This window comes from Pelodiscus sinensis, chromosome 2, assembly GCF_049634645.1.
Source record: "Pelodiscus sinensis isolate JC-2024 chromosome 2, ASM4963464v1, whole genome shotgun sequence".
Classification (NCBI taxonomy): domain Eukaryota; kingdom Metazoa; phylum Chordata; order Testudines; family Trionychidae; genus Pelodiscus; species Pelodiscus sinensis.
This window is the reverse complement of record NC_134712.1, coordinates 11,090,635-11,107,810: the sequence shown is the minus strand read 5'-3', so window position 1 is coordinate 11,107,810 and position 17,176 is coordinate 11,090,635.

Sequence of the window (17,176 nt, the reverse complement as noted above, 5' to 3'; positions counted from 1 at the left end):
ATTTACTCTTAGCTGATGTTAATTTGCAAATGGAATCACAAATGGAACACTGAAATGTACTAGCGCTATATAGGACTTTTCAGTCTACTTCACTAGCAACTGTATTCTGCTGAGTCTTGGTTAACTATGCCCCAAATCTTGTCTCCAGTGGACAGACTCTGTAGCTTCATGTGTGTGGAGGTATTCCCTGGGGGAAGGACTTGCTCCTCCGAGCTGCAAGGTGGCTCCACTCCCCACCACTCCAAACTCAGGGCTGAGGTAACCTTCAGAGCTGTTGTAATGTGGCCTTCTTACATGCGTGGGTAGAAAGCCTGTCTAATTGGTATTATAGTGAGTCCACCATTCCCACTCCAGACTGCCCTAATCTTTGCTTCCCAAAGACACACACACACTGTGGGGAACCAAGGGTATGTCTAGACTACACCTCTCTGTCGATAGAGAGATGTAGATTAGGCACATTGAAATTGCTAATGAAGCGGGGATTTAAATATCTCACTCTTCATTAGCATAAACATGGCTACCGCTTTTTTTCAAAATGGAGCTTTTTAGAAAAAAAACGCAGTCTAGATGCGGATCTTTCAAAAATACAACCCATTTTCGAAAGATACCTTATCCCTCATAAATGAGGTTCACAGGATCTTTTGAAAAGGGTTGTATTTTCAAAAGATCCGCATTTGGACTGCCGTTTTTTTTTTTTAAACTTCCTTAAAAAAAAGCGGCGGCCATGTCTATGCTAATGAAACATGCGATATTTAAATCCACGCTTCATTAACAATTTCGACGTGCCTAATCTACATCTCTCTGTTGACCGAGAGGTGTAATCTAGACAGCCCATCAAATGTTGTTGCTTTCTGGCAAAGGAGCCATACCAGTTCCACTGCAGGAAGAGCCCCTAATACTGTGGAGAAGATATATTGTACTGTGTCAAAAGCTGGAAAATCCCCCAATGTCTGTGTTGTGTTTTGTGGAAATATTTTCTTTTCTGACCAGAAATTGGATTTACTGCCTCAGGGTTTTACATTCTAGGTGAGGAAATTCTAGACACCAGGAACCAGCGCCATGAGACATAGGGATGGGGCATAGAGACTGCTGCACCTGAGACAGATGTAACAGAGAGGGAGAGGCAAATGTTGTGTAACTGGCAATGAGGCCCTGACCTGGAAATGTGGAGGAACTAGTTAGCTTTGCAGCTTGGTATCTGTTATTGCTTCATGAGTTCAATGATGGCTTCCTTCCAGCTGAGATCCCTCCCATTGGCTCAGAAAGGCAGTTTGGTGCACCCAGAAATGCTCTTGCCTGTGGAACACAATAGGCCCAGTTTACAGCTGGGCCGTGTCATGTACAAGAATGATGTACCTCTAGTCCGGCCACCGGATGAGGACTCCTCTTCTTTTGGTAAGTCTTCAACAAAGGTTTTTGTCCCAGCTGGCAGGCTCAATGCCTCTGATACCAGAAACAAACTCTGATGCAATTCAGCTAGTCTGCTGAAGGCATCCATGCTCAGCCCAGGAGAGATGAATAAAATAATATCTATTTAATGCTGATTGTAAAAGCACCTGGAGCCAGAAAAGTAGATTTGACAACAAAGAGGTAAGGGAAATTCCAAAAGTGCTCTCAGAGGCAGTCACATTGCTTAAGTGCTCAAGAGAAGCTGATGAAGGTAAATCTGTCACCTTCAGGCTTCTAACACTGACCCTGAGCAGCTGGAAAGCCACTGGCATTGCTAATCAGAGACAGGACCAGAGAGCACTTAAAGCAAAGCAAGGTGGCTTGATTAGATTCCAAAAGCAGAGCTAGGAATGTAAGAACCAGGCTATTTTTAGTTTTATTGAGAAATAACAAGGATTGGTTATATCTACATTGTTCAAGGAAAAAATCAAGGTTGAGAAAAGCTGAGCAGTTTTGACATCGATTGGACTAGCCCCTGCTGAGTTTGTTGACTCCGCTGCTTAAAAAAAAAAAAAAAAAAGGATTTGTTTTACTCCTGAGGCCTGAAGCAGATATAAGCATCAGAAGTGAAGAGAGGGGGACAACTAAGAATCGACTAGTTCCCCAGGCATTGATCAGATCAACCACGTAGAATGTGGTGTGGTAGAGTAGCTCTCTGTCACCCCAACTTCCCTGACACTCAACTTGCCTTTAGTTTCAGTTAAACAACTGGACACAACTTTGCTGAAGACTTGGAGGCAGGCTGGTCTTTGGTTAACACAATGAGGTGAGTCTCAGGAGACTGCGGTGTAATTAGCCATTCTGTTAGGCCATGTCTACACTGCAGCACTATTTCAGAATACTGGAGTATCCCAAAATAACTATCCCATTTTTTCACAACAAGCCCGTTATTTCAAAATATAACTGGCTCGCTACTCTGATGTCATAGAATCATAGGACTGGAAGGGACCTCGAGAGGTCATCGAGTCCAGCCCCCCGCTCTCAAGGCAGGACCAAGCTCCGTCTACACCATCCCTGACAGATGTCTATCTAACCTGTTCTTAAATATCTCCAGAGAGGGAGATTCCACCACCTCCCTTGGCAATTTATTCCAATATTTGACCACCCTGACAGTTAGGAATTTTTTCCTAATGTCCAATCTAAACCTCCCTTGCTGCACTTTAAGCCCATTACTCCTTGTCCTGTCCTCAGAAACCAAGAGGAACAAATTTTCTCCTTCCTCCTTGTGACACCCTTTTAGATATTTGAAAACCGCTATCATGTCCCCCCTTAATCTTCTTTTTTTCCAAACTAAACAAGCCCAGTTCATGAAGCCTGGCTTCATAGGTAATGTTCTCTAGACCTTTAATCATTCTTGTCGCTCTTCTCTGTACCCTTTCCAATTTCTTCACATCTTTCTTGAAATGTGGCACCCAGAACAGGACACAGTACTCCAGCTGAGGCCTAACTAGTGCAGAGTAGAGCAGCAGAATGACTTCACGAGTTTTGCTTACAACACACCTGTTGATACAACCTAGAATCATATTTGCTTTTTTTGCAACAGCATCACACTGTTGACTCATATTCAACTTGTGGTCCACTATGACCCCTAGATCCCTTTCCGCCATGCTCCTTCCTAGACAGTCGCTTCCCATCTTGTATGTATGGAACTGATTGTTCCTTCCTAAGTGGAGCACTTTGCATTTCTCTTTATTAAACTTCATCCTGTTTACCTCTGACCATGTCTCTAAGGGTATGTCTACACTACCCCGCTAGTTCGAACTAGCGGGGTAATGTATGCATATCGAACGTGCAAATGAAGCCCGGGATTTGAATTTCCTGGGCTTCATTTGCATAAGCCGGCCGGCGCCATTTTTAAATGCCGGCTTGTTCGAACCCCGTGTCGCGCGGCTACACGCGGCACGGGCTAGATAGTTCGAACTAGCAAGCCATTCTGAACTATCTGTACGCCTCGTTCCACTATCTAGCCCATGCCGCGTGTAGCCACGCGGCACGGGGTTCGAACAAGCCGGCATTTAAAAATGGCGCCGGCCGGCTTATGCAAATGAAGCCCAGGAAATTCAAATCCCGGGCTTCATTTGCACGTTCGGTATGCATACATTACCCCGCTAGTTCGAACTAGCAGGGTAGTGTAGACATACCCTAACTTGCTAAGGTCATTTTGAATTATGTCCCTATCCTCCAAAGAAATTGCAACCCCACCCAGTTTGGTATCATCTGCAAACTTAATAAGCGTACTCTCTATCCCAATATCTACGTCATTGATGAAGATATTGAACAGTACGGGTCCCAAAACAGACCCTTGCGGAACTCCACTTGTTATCCCTTTCCAGAAGGATTTAGCACCGTTAACAACAACTCTCTGACTATGGTTATCCAGCCAATTATGCACCCACCTTATCATGGCCCTATCTAAGTTATATTTGCCTAGTTTATCAATAAGAATATCATGCGAGACTGTATCAAATGCCTTACTAAAATCTAGGTATATGACATCCACCGCTTCTCCCTTATCCACAAGGCTCGTTATCCTATCAAAGAAAGCTATCAGATTAGTTTGGCATGACTTGTTCTTCACAAACCCATGCTGGCTATTCCCTATCACTTTATTACCTTCCAAGTGTTTGCATATGATTTCCTTAATTACCTGCTCCATTATCTTCCCTGGGACAGACGTTAAACTGACCGGTCTGTAGTTTTCTGGGTTGTTCTTATTCCCCTTTTTATAGATGGGCACAATATTTGCCCTTTTCCAGTCTTCTGGAATCTCCCCTGTCTTCCATGATTTTTCAAAGATCATAGCTAAAGGCTCAGATACCTCCTCTATCAGCTCCTTGAGTATCCTGGGATGCATTTCATCAGAACGTGGTGACTTGCTGACATCTAACTTTCCTAAGTGATTTTTAACTTGTTCTTTGTGTATCCTATCTTCTAAACTTACCCTCTCTCTGCTTGTATTCACTACGTTAGGCACACCTCCAGACTTCTCGGTGAAGACCGAAACAAAGAAGTCATTGAGCATCTCCGCCATTTCCAAGGTCACTGTAAACCTTATTCCATGAGTAGTAAGGGATGTTTCAGAGTAGCGGGTTACTTTGAAATTTGGTGCTGTGTAAACAGCATCAAATTGCAAAATATGCTATTTTGAAATGAGGTAGAAATAAGGTATGCAATTTGCATAACTTAAAGTGCATATCTCCTTTTGAGTTATGATGCAGTGTAGACACATCCAAACAGACTGTGTGTTCATTACTGGGCAACTCAATTCAGTTCTCTCTGTGTCTCAGTTAGTCACCTGTAAGTGGGGATAATACTACTGCCTTTCCCTCATTCTTTGTGTGGTGTGGGAGATGGTAAGCTTGTCAGAGTAGGGACTGTCTCTGTGTATATAGCACCTAGCCCAGTAGGACCTAAGTAAGGTATGTAAGGTATGCCTATAATGCAAATGAATAATATGAGTACTCATTCTGAAAACAGGGGAAACTTGACACTTCAACAGCCTTTGAAAAACTGTCCCCAGACATGCTGAGATGATAGGAGAGAGAGAGCTCTGTGGATATAATTTACATGGACTTCAAGTAACAGGCCCTGTGGTATACTGCACTAAACTGAATAAACAGGTCAGCAAGTATTCTACTTTCCGGGGGAGCTGCAGATTGGCTTGGTGTCTATAGACAAAGGGCACTAGTGACTGAAGATAATTTAAGATGGAATGAGCTGGCGGTAAATTGCTGCACAAGCCATTACTGGGATCATTAACAGTTCTGAAGTCCTGTTTTGACACCAGAGAAGAATTGTGCAGCAAGGTGACTATTTTAAGCTGGTGGGTGAAACAATAAATACAAAGCAGCTGGGGAATGGCATTCAGAGTCCTATGGAGAGGCAGTAGAGGAATGACAGAGGATTATGGAATTTAGAGACCTGGGCAACATAATGTAGTGAGCCTGTGGGTAAATATTGTCAAAAGGAAATACATCTTCTAGGGCGCATAGTACAATACTAGATTGTGGTAAAGATAGAAGGGTTTGGCACAGAGAAAAGCTCAAAAGCCTCTGTCACAATGCTTAGAAATAAGTGAGAAAGCTAAAGGTTTTATGGAAGTAAAGCAGGAAATTATTCTAGCACATCCTTTGGCATTGGTGGTGAGGTCACATCCCATGGAGTTATCAGAAAAGGCTAGTAAAGGGGGAGATAAAAGTAGGACCTAGAAAATGACAAAAATTCAGGTTAACTAGTGTTGCCAATTGAGCAAATAAAGACATAGAAATAAGTTTCTAACTTCTGAGGAATTTATCCAAATCTGTTCAGGCATCTTAGCATTCTCCATATCCTGTCCCACATGCTCCTTCCTTCCAGCCAAATGTGCATCCCTTCTACAGACCCCGTTCTTCCTTTCCTTTCTAATTCTTTTGAACCGTCTTCCCTCCTACAGGCAGAACACCTCGGCTGTGTCTACACTGGCACCCTTTTCCGGAAAAGGGATGCAGATTAGCCAAGTCGGAATTGCAAATGCCGTGGGGATTTACATTTTCCCTGCTGCATTTGCATGAACATGGCTGCCGTTTTTTTCCGGCTCGGGGCTTTGCCAGAAAAAAGCGCCAGTCTAGACAGGGATCTTTTGGAAAATAAAGCCTTTTCTGAAAGGTCCCTTATTCCTGATTTTGAGAGGAATAAGGGACCTTTCGGAAAAGGCTTTATTTTCTGAAAGATCCCTGTCTAGACTGGTGCTTTTTTCTGGCAAAGCCCCGCGCCGGAAAAAAGCAGCAGCCATGTTCATGCAAATGCTGCGGGGAAAATGTAAATCCCCGCGGCATTTGCAATTCCGACTTGGCTAATCTGCATCCCTTTTCCGGTAAAGGGTGCCAGTGTGTAGACAGCCCTCCAGTCTGGCAGTCTCTAGTATGGAAACATCCCCACTTACAGCATGATTTTAGTTAGCTTGCTATTCATTTGTTATGGGTGTGGCCAAGTTTTCCATAGTCCCATAAAGCTTGTTTATAGCCACCAGTCCTGGCTCTTAGTGTTCTGTGATATTTAGCTCTAATTTACCCCTAATTGACTCTTAAGAGCCCAGTAAGCACTGGAAGTGTTGGTAATGCTGCTAGACAATACTAATTTATCCTGGTTTGATAAATTCTCTGGTTTGCACTAGTCAAGTCCCCTGGGTGCTAGACTAGAGAGGTTCAACTTGTACAGTAATCAGCTGTCTAGCTGATTCTATGTCACATGGACACACTTTCTCCTGAATCTCCATTCCTCCTTGATATTCTTTTTTCCTTTCTCTTCCCAGTCCCTCTCTTTCTATAACTATCCCTCTCAGACTGAGTCCAACATGTCCTTTTCTGCCATGAAGGTATCTTTCGCTTTTCTGATATCTTTGAGCAATCAAAGGCTGAAGTGAATGAGATCCAAAGCCAGCCCAACATTTAAGTTCTCAGCAGAGCAGGAATGATCATGGATGTCTGTTTTCCAGAGAGAGTGGGGCTTGTTAAATGTCCTTATAAGCTCTTCTTGAAAATGCAAAATTTGGACAAATTTGGCCCTCGGATGTGGGAGTGCAGGGGTACCATTAACTTCAAAGGAATATTGACCTATTTGAGATAAATATTTATTCACAGCCAAGCTTTTTTATCTTTTTGATAATAGATGGGAGAAGGAGGTTGGGATCTTTCCAGCATCTGATCTAAAGAGACAACTGCTAATGCACTTTTCCTAAAATAGATGGGGATGGGACTATCTGACACTGTATTGAGCATGAGAACCAGGCAGAAAGAATTAATGCAAATAGAGTCTTAAAGAAATGTAGGAGGAGGTTCTGTCCATGGAGAGCTGTGAATTATTAATAAATGGAATCAACTCTTGAGAGCAACAATTGAAGCAGCTAAAGCCAACAGTCATGCCAACAGCTGGAACAAAAAGTGTAGTGGAATATAACGGCTGTGTACACTGAGTAGAGTGGGTGGTTCATACGGAACACCAAGTCATTCTCTGTTTCAATCATTTTCTGGGCAACAGTCCTTTAAACCTTGAAGGCCAGGAGACAAGGCTGCTACCTAGACCACATGCTCAAGATAAGCTCCCAGTAAGCCATGTGACAGTGTGAAATGTAGCTTACATAAAATATCAAAGTGTTACAGCTAACTCATTCATTCTGAGCCAGCTCCTTTCCCTATTGTAGCTTGTGTCAATGCAATGGGTTCCTGCTGGCCTTTTCTTTTCTTTTCTTTTCTTTTCTTTTCTTTTCTTTTCTTTTCTTTTCTTTTCTTTTCTTTTCTTTTCTTTTCTTTTCTTTTCTTTTCTTTTCTTTTCTTTTCTTTGTCATGGAAATGGAAATGGAAATGGAAATGGAAATGGAAATGGAAATGGAAATGGAAATGGAAAGTTAGAGTGGGGCTATGTTACGTTCCTTGCCATTTGGTTACAATAACCTTCCTCAGATTCTGGGATTTAACTCACTGTTGAGATTATTTCAGTTTTTCCAAGTTTGCTTTGACACAGAGGCAGCCACAAATCTGATGAAAAGGAGCCTGTGGTAGGAAGTTTCCCCAGCATATACTAGAGAAGGAAAAGCATTATCTCAAGCCTAGCAAAGTCATGGGAGACTCACACGGATTTGAAGGCACTTTGGATCTGGGCCTAAAAGAGACACAGTTATTGGAAACTGGAGGGGGGATCCCAAGATGATAAGCAGTCCTGTACAAGGATAAAAATAATGACATTTATTACTCTGAAGATCATTCTGAAGGATTCCAATGGGCTTAAAGGCCACAACCTAGCAGGGGTGCCTGTATCTCTTTCGGCTCCTCCCATAAATGTGGTCTAACTTAAAGCACAGGCCTTGCCTATGAGGAAATCAAGTTCCTAGGTGGTGGGAGTGGTGTAAAGTTGAAGTAAATTTCACCTTTGTAATCCCTTGACCTTGGGCCAGTCTCTAGTATAATAGAATAATCCAAAGGCTGCTCCAGTTTAACCCAGCAGCTAATAGACCGGTTGGACTGAATCAATTGACAATCATGGGTATGGCATAGGAAAATCCTGGCTTAGGCTTTCCCTATCTTCTGCTTCACACACAGACTGCTCAGAGATCTCCCCTCATGTAGATACCCCTAAGCAGCTTGTGTACAGTGTCTCACTCCACTACCTGCTGTTGTAGTCACAGTATTTACAATGTACCCTTCTCTAAATGTGGGAGGGGACAAAGGTGTCTCTTCCAAGAGAACTCTCTTTCAACAGGCCCCACTAGCTCTTCTCTCTGTTCTGCTTCTCTGTCCTTCCACCCACCAGCACTTCCTTCTTTTGCTCTTTTATCCAGTCTCCTTGGAAATAGGCTAATTAATTCCTTAGCTTCCTTGCCCCAATCTCCTAGCTTCGATCAGGACCTCCATGGAGACCAAATCGGGTACAAAGAGGCTGGCTCAGTTGCCAATTCCCATCACTCTGTCACAGCCCCCTTTACCCCAGCAATGCCTCCTATGTTGGCAGCAGGGCCTCAAAGGGCAGGGATGGGGGCTGAGGCATCACAGCCGGTATGCTAGCTCGACAGACTATAAACTCTTCAGGGCAATGACCATCTTGGTTTTTTTTACGGGGGACAAATAATGAAAAAACAGGTACAGGTGTGAGGGTCAAAGGGTTAAAACGAGGGAACCGGATGGGGATACCGAGCAGAGACCATCTTGTTGTTCTCTTTACAAAGTGCCGAGTGCAATGGTGACTTGGTTGAGGTGAATTGGGTCATAGGCCCAATTACAGTACTGTCCATGCAGACCAAAGACACTGGACTCCACTCACTAATCCAGATCCTCATCCCTCGCCATCCTCTCTATTTCTTGCTTGCCTTTTCATTAAGTCCTTACAATGTTCTCCTTTGATGCCCCTGCCAGCTCCTCCTTTTATAGATCCATTCCTTATTTCTCTCTGTCCATTCCTGCTTCCAGAGGGTTTGACTTGGACTACACAACCATTCAGGGGAGAATGAAAGCCATGTAAGTATGGACTGAGCCATCGATCTAGGATGCCATTAGTGAGCAACTAAAAGAATCCTTGAAGGGCGAATCCAATTACATATATAATATAAAAATCCACCATCTATGGGTGTTGTACTTCCCTTTTGTACTATACTTTTCTTGTACTGTCTGGATACATTACCTATCGAAGAGTTTTAGAGCCTGTACAATAATTTGTCACCAGAACAATCTGTCCTGAGCTATTATTTCCTGGTCACTGGGAGATATGCTGCATGACTTCAGATGGGCCTTTAAGATATCTTCATAACATTTATATTAACCGCCAATAGAGCGTGTTCCATGAACAAGCTGGCCATAGAAGACCATCTTCAGCATCCGTGTATCATCCATTCTCATAACATGATCAATCCAGCAAAACTGTTTGTTCATAAGCATTGTTTCCATGCCCATGACACCACACAGCACAAGGACCTTTGTTAGGAATTTTGTCCCACCGATTCACATGGGAAATCTTCAGGTATGTCTGCACTACCACCCTAGTTCGAACTAGAGTGGTTAATGTAGTTATTCGAAGTTGCAAATGAAGCCCAGGATTTAAATATCCCAGGCTTCATTTACATCTTGCCGGGCGCCGCCATTTTTAAATCCCCGTTAGTGCGGACTCCGTGCCCATGGCTACATGCGGCACGGAGTAGGTAGTTCCACGAGGAGTAACGGTAATTCAAATTAGAAAGCCTAATTCGAACTACCTACTCCGTGCCGCGTGTAGCCGCGGGCATGGAGTCCGCACTAACGGGGATTTAAAAATGGCAGCGCCCGGCAAGATGCAAATGAAGCCCGGGATATTTCAATCCCGGGCTTCATTCGCAACTTCGAATGACTGCATTAACCACCCTAGTTCGAACTACGGTGGTAGTGTAGACATACCCATCCTGAGGCAGTATGTATGGAACTGATTGAGTTTCAAAACATGACGGCGCTATATGGTCCATGACTCTGAGCAGCATATGCAGGACAACATTGTCATTAGCATTTATGCTACAGGACAGTACACTTCCAAGGTAACAAAACTTATTTACAGACTTAAGGACAGTATCACCAGCAATGATCACTGGAGTGCTGGGCTCATTCCGAACAGACTGAGACATAACCCCTGTGTTCTTAAGGTTCACAGTGAGCCTGTAGTACCCTAGCATGAGGTTCAGAGCTATAGCTCTGCATGGGCTACCCAGACTTTGAGTTCAGTGCTTATTAGGGACTGCTGGTTCAGGCCAGCAGAAAATAATTATTCCCCTCAGGCAAGCGAGAGTGGGGGAGGGAATTGTACCTCAGAGGGGTGTTTCTGATTCCCCCTTCCCCCTCCCACTACTTTTGGGAGTTGTTCAGTTTAGCAACCACCCCATGCTCAAGGGTGTGTGTAAAGGTGAAACACATCTAGGTGTTTCTGAATTTTTGCACATAGGTGGGCCCTTATTCAAAGTGAAAAATGTCATGAACCCCTTCCATGAACTACAAAACTAAGGAATCTATCAGTGATGACACTGATAATCCCATGGAATTGACCTGTGTGTGTTTTGAGAGGCTCACAGAGAAGACTTTACTCCGAGAGACCAGGGTTTGCTGCAGCGAGATTTTCTTTGCTTTAGACTGTAACAAATTCTCAACGCTCCACAGCCCCCTGATTGACTTTCTTGACCATCCTGCGGTCATGCCCCACTGGATGAGAAACACTGATTTAACCCATAGAAATCAATGCCAGAGCTACAATTGACTTCAGTCTGATGGGATTGGCTTTCATCTCTCTGCACACCCAACGGTGAAAAACTAGTATTTTCTCACTTGCATCTTCTTCTAACTTTGCTCTTTATCAGTTAACCCTGTAAAGCATTTTAAGATCTATTTCAGGATTTCATACTATCAGACATTGCCATAATATCAGAGTGCCTTCCATGTGAAATTGATTGAATTCACATAATTCCTAGCGGATTTCACAGAATCTATAGACATAGTCAATAGGCAACTGCTTCACAACACAATGTCGCATTGTTCTTTCTCATCTATTGAAAGACAATAATGGGGTCTTTTCCCATTTCTAGGGCTTGCAGTCATGATGGTTACTATTATCATTGGCACAAATGTGTTGAACATCATAAAAAAAGGTCTTTGGTAGCTGATCAACATACTGAAACAGAACCTTGAAGTTTGCCGACATAAAAAATTCTGGTGGAATGGGTTGCAGAGCCAGCAGATGGGATATTTAACAGGGAACTTCAGGATATAATCATTACTGCCTGCTTTTTAGGGAAGGAGGAATAGGGGTCATAATGCACAATTTCCTTGCAGCATCCTTGTGGATAAAATACATATAGAATGAAAGCAGCCAGAGGCAGCATGTTCTTCACACTTTCAAAGTCACAAATCCAAGCCTTCAGATTGTGTTAATTAGGATTTGTGGCTGGCATAATCGCATGGGACAAGCAGAAATGTACTCTGCTCAGACTTCCAGGGTGCTTGTGTGTCATGCTCTTCTTTTCTTCCTTTGGTGTCTTGTTTTTTATAATGAGCGTGTTCTGTCTGAGGCAGCCTGGTGCACGTGTAAAGAAATGACATTTCCTCTCCCACTGTTCTGATACTTGATTTGAACCAGGCGAAAGGAAAAAAATAACATAATTCACGCCATGTGTACACAGGGTGTAAAAGAAATCATTAATAAAACATCAGCCAGGTGTCGGACGATGCAGTAAACCAGCCTGTTATTTCCTCCCTTTGAACTGACGGAGAAAACGGTGGCAGATAATGGTTTTGCATTTGAAAAGGGGTGGCTTGTAAGCAGCTTGCAATTGCTGGGGGAAAGAAACATCAGTCTGCTTCAGTTAGGAATGTGTTCAATCCAATACAGGCCCTCTCTGTTGCTACAGTGCACAAAGGATTCCCTGCCTTTCAAATAGCAGATAATACGCGGTTACATCTTTACCAGCAGAAGAAAAAAAGCACATTTACAATGGGACATTCAACACAATGTTGTGAGAAACTCATTGTGATTGCCTGACCATGTGCCAGCAAGTCTTCCACTGTGGTTGGTGAGGTGGGTGCTTATGCCTGGTCTGGGCTAGGCACATTTGTGGTTCATGGCATTTGCTCCCTAGCATGGATATTCCATGACATTTTGCCCTCACACACAACAGCTCCTCAGTTCTTCTGCAGTTGTGCTATGTAGTTTAACTGGCCTGGTGGCCAGGAAAGTAGAGGGGAGAGTTGAATGGTGGAAGCTCATTGTGGGTCCATCCCTAAAGGAGGGAAGCCACACTTTCAACTGGTGGGGCACAGTTGCAGCCTTGACAAGCTCTACCCAGGGTATATCCACATCACAAAGGAAATGAATTGAGCTGACCTGGGTAATAGCTGGAATGGCATAGGCTTTGGCATGGTTTGATGCCCTGGTGGTAGCTGTCTGGAGACTCTGAATACAGACTCTTGGTCCTGGGGCAAATTATGGCATTCCTTGCCTATATTGGTGGTACAGCTACCTCAGATTCTGGCCACCCTTAGAAACAGGGCACATCTCCATTGCGGACAAGGCCTGTGCCTCTCTCATATACTAATGTATTCAATTTTGAATCTGTGATTTGCTTAAATGTCTGTCATGGGTTTGGGGGAGGGACCCTATGGGTCAAAGGTGAAGGGAAGGAAGCTTCCGCAGCAAGGAGACCTTCCACCTTTCTTTGTTTATGGAATTCTAAGAGCACATAGGAGAGAACTTCATTCTTTCCTCTGACCTGAGGATGACATTTTGTCCCACTTAAAACAATGGGGCTAGGTCTAGACTGGCATGATTTTCCGGAAATTCTTTTAACGGAAAAGTTTTCTGTTAAAAACATTTTCGGAACAGAGCGTCTAGGTTGGCATTTGCACAAAAGTTTTGCGCAAAAGGAACTTTTGCCCGAACGGGAGCAGCATAGTATTTCCACTAAAAGCACTGATTTCTTACAGTAGGAAGTCAGTGCTTTTGTGGAAATTCAAGCGGCCAGTGTAAACAGATGGCAAGTTTTTCTGGAAAAGCGGCTGATTTTCTGGAAAAACTGGCCAGTCTAGACACAGCCTGGGAGTTTTGCCATTAATTCAGTGGGGCCAGGAATTCATCTTGAAATCATGGCTGTCTCCTGCCCCGGGAATCATTTTCGTCATATGCACATATCTCTGATACATGGCATTTAATTAGCTTTTGCTTTCTCCTTTGCTGCAGTGTTCTGTTTTTTCAGCTCCCCTGGCCCACGGTAGAGAGAAATCTGTCCCGTCTTTATCTACTTTTCCTCTTTAAGGGCTGTAAGCAGATAACTGAGTAGTGCAATGTAGCTTCAGCATAGCAAAGCTCGGGAGGGAAGATAGGGAAAAGCTTTAATCAATTTCCTCTTTTGTCAGCCCACAACTGTAGAGGCAACAGCCCCCTCTTTCTAGATCGATCCAGATCTTCTCTGGATCGGCTGAGCAATCAGCCACTATCCTTATTATTCATTGACATGAAAGACAATGTGCAACTAGCTTAAAGAGTCAGATGAAGTCAGGAGGACTGAGTCGATGTGAAAAAAAATCTTCTGTGTAAAGCCCTAAAGTAATAACTGCTCTACATTCTTATTATTATTTTATTTCTTTATTATTATTATTTGGAATCATGCCCACACTTTCCAGGCACTGAAAAAGAAAGTGCTTTTGGAAGAAGGAATTTAGGATTTCCTTCAGTGAAGAGATCCCAAGAAGTAGGACAGTCTGAGAAAAGGCTTCAGTTCAGCCTCACAAGCCAAAGCACTCAATGCTTGAGGAAGATGTAACACATTTTTTTTCCTATTAATATTTTATATCAGGCATCTAAAAAATGTGGTGTGTGTACTCTCTCTGCAAGCCTTCCCTAGAGGCAGGGAACTGCCAAGGTTCTGTCTCCCATCTTACATGACTCTTTAAAAACAATGAGGAGTCTTGTGGTCTCGTAGGGTATGTCTACACTAGCCCCCTAGTTCGAACTAGGGAGGCTAATGAGGGTGACCAAAATTGCAAATGAAGTGCGGGATTTAAATATCCCGTGCTTCATTAGCATGTTCCCAGGCGGTTGCCATTTTGGAAATTGACTAGCCCAGAATAACTGCCCGTGTCTACACAGGGCAGTGAAACAGGAGTTCGAAGTAAAGCCCTTAGTTTGAATTAGCTGTTAAACCTCATTCCAGGAGGAATAACAGCTAATTCGAGTTAGGGCTTTACTTTGAACTCCCGTTTCACTGTCACATGAAGACGCAGGCAGTTATTCTGGGCTAGTCAATTTCCAAAATGGCGACCGCCCGGGAAAATGCGTATGAAGCACGGGATATTTAAATCCCGCACTTCATCTTCAATTTCAGTTGCCCTCATTAGCCTCCCTAGTTCGAACTAGGGGGCTAGTGTAGACATACCCTTAAAGTACATCTACACTGCAATGCTCAAATAGCTATCCCGCGTCTTCACAGCAAGCCCGTTATTTTGGACTCATTATTCCAATATCCCTGTAAACCTCATTCTACGAGGAGTAAGGGATGTTTTGAAATAGAGCGTTATTTCAAAATTTGGCGCTGCCTACGCAGCGCCAAATAATAAAATAAGCTATTTTGAAATAGCATTGAAATAAGCTACGAAATTTGCATAGTTCAAATTGCATATCTTATTTCAAGTTATGGTGCTGTGTAGATGCACCCTTAGGTGTGTCTACACAGCAGGGCTTACCTCAAAATAAGCTACGCAAATTGACCGGCATTTTAAAAACAGCGAGGACTGTTTTGATTTTTCAGTGTGATCCATTGGTGTCAGGCATTGGCCATTAATGCATGTTATGCTTTTCCCTGGTGCATGAGGAATTAACACAATAGGACAGCAGCGGAGCCCTAGTGAGTAATGGTGTTTCCTCCCTTGCCCTGCAGGCCTCTCATCACCAAGAAGAATCTCCAAATCCCCACGTTCAAGATGATGACCGTGCTGGGCACCAAATGGTGGGAATTCAGCGCCAACAACCCATTCAAGGGCAGTTCGGCTGCCTCAGCAGTGGCTCCAGTGGCAGCAGCTGTGGAAAAAGTTACCATCACACCCCAGCTTTCCCTCAGCCCTCAGCTATCTGCGCCGTCTATGACCGTCAGTCAGGAAAGCTAAAACCAAGGAGGGCAAAGGTCCGGGAGTGCAGAAGAAAATCAAGGGCTCCAAAGATAGAAAGAAAAAAGGGAAGAGGAAAAAGCAGGCAGGGCTGAAATTCCGCTTTGGAGACATTGCCAGCAAGAGAAAAAAAGGCTCCTTGGTAAGCGCGCTCTGTCTCTAAGACTATGTCTAGACTGCAAGCCTCTTTCGAAAGAGAGCGTCTAGACTGCACGCGGAACTTTCGAAAGAGCAAGCCGCTTTTTCGAAAGAAAGCACCCAGTGAGTCTGGATGCTCTCTTTCGAAGAAGCCCTATTTACATTCAAGAACACCTTCTTTCGAAAGAAGCACTTTCGAAAGAAGGCGTTCTTCCTCGTGAAATGAGGTTTACCGCCGTCGAAAGAAAAGCCGCGTTCTTTCGATTTAATTTCGAAAGAACGTGGCTGCAGTCTAGACGCAGGTGAAGTTTTTTCGGAAAAAGGCTACTTTTCCCGAAAAAACCCCTGAGTCTGGACACAGCCTAGGGGATGAATGTTGGCGCCGGCGGGCAGGCAGCCCTGGGGACAGTATTCCCGTTGTCCCCTCGGTATTTGGGTATTGGCTGGGCAGACTCCCCCTCCCCCCCGCCCCATGTTCCTTGTCCTGCCCGAAGCCATGCGCGGATCGGAGAAGGGCGTTCGGTTCTCTGGCTCGTTCCCTTGGGCCTCCCGTGGCCCGGAAGGAAGACAACAAGTGGCAGCTGCACTGATGGATGCTGGAGGTGTATACTTGTCCCACAGAGCTGGGCTGTGGCCAGCAACCCATCCGCTCCTGTGTGGAGAGGCCAGTGTCCAGTCTGCACAGCCCCCAGGGCTCAAGCGGAATTGACGTGGGGCATTAGCCCCTTGGGAACTCCAGACTTCTTGGGGGATCTGGGGAGAAGCTCTCAGCCCCTCTGCACTTGGGCCTGGGAGAGGAAATCTTCAAATCTCCTCTACGCATCTTTGTTAGAAACCAGGCCTTGCTCAGTGGGTGTCTCCATTGGATGAGAGCTGCATCCAGGCGCACGTGCCTGGAGATGGCCTGGGTGGGAATTGCTTTCATTAAATTCCCAGAAGCAGTTGTGTAAGAACTACTGCTTGTTATCAGCCAGCTAAAAGGAGAGAGCTGCCCTGGGTGTGGGTATGCTCACTCCAATTGCTTAGCTCTGCAAGATAATTAACTGTTAACTGTTGATATGTAAATACAGCTCATACCAGGAGGGGTAAGGAATCTGAGGTGTGGCTATGTAAATCCACTGCAGAAAGCATGTGGACGCATTGGAGAGGGTCCAGCAGAGGGCAACCAAAATGATTCAGGGGCTGGAGCGCATGACCTATGAGCAGAGTGAGGGATTTGGGCTTATTTAGTCTGCAGAAGAGAAGAGTGAGGGGGGATTTGATAGCAGCTGTCAACTACCTGAAGGGAGGTTCTAAAGAGGATGGAGAGAGGCTGTTCTCAGTGGTGACAGATGGAAGAAGAAGGAGCAATGGTCTCCAGTTGCAGTGGGGGAGGCCTATGTTGGATATTAGGAAAAACTATTTCCCTAGGCGGGTGGTGAAGCACTGCAATGGGTTACCTAGGGAGGTGGTAGAAT